This window comes from Penaeus monodon, chromosome 29 (genome assembly GCF_015228065.2).
Source record: "Penaeus monodon isolate SGIC_2016 chromosome 29, NSTDA_Pmon_1, whole genome shotgun sequence".
Lineage (NCBI taxonomy): Eukaryota > Metazoa > Arthropoda > Malacostraca > Decapoda > Penaeidae > Penaeus > Penaeus monodon.
In genome coordinates, this window is record NC_051414.1 from 35,232,930 (window position 1) to 35,233,261 (window position 332).

Below are 332 nucleotides of genomic sequence, written 5' to 3' on the forward strand. Positions count from 1 at the left end.
CTTCTTCCTTTTCAAATTTTCTCTAATTTTTCAAATAAAACAAACAAGTGGATATAAAACGTGAATTTTAATATCGATAAATACTTCTTCCTTTTCATTTCTAAGTTCTCAAGAAAGGAGCCTCATCTCTCGTTTCGTCCATTAAAACCAAATTGAAAAATAAATGACCTTTATTGTTTTCGAAATTACCTTTATTTTGTTCTTTTCCCTTTTCATCTTCTCCTCTCTCTCTTCCCTCTTCCTCTTCTCCTTTCTCTCTTCCCTCTTCATCTTCTCCTCTCTCTCTTCCCTCTTCATCTTCTCCTCTCTTCCCTCTCCTTTTCATCCTCATC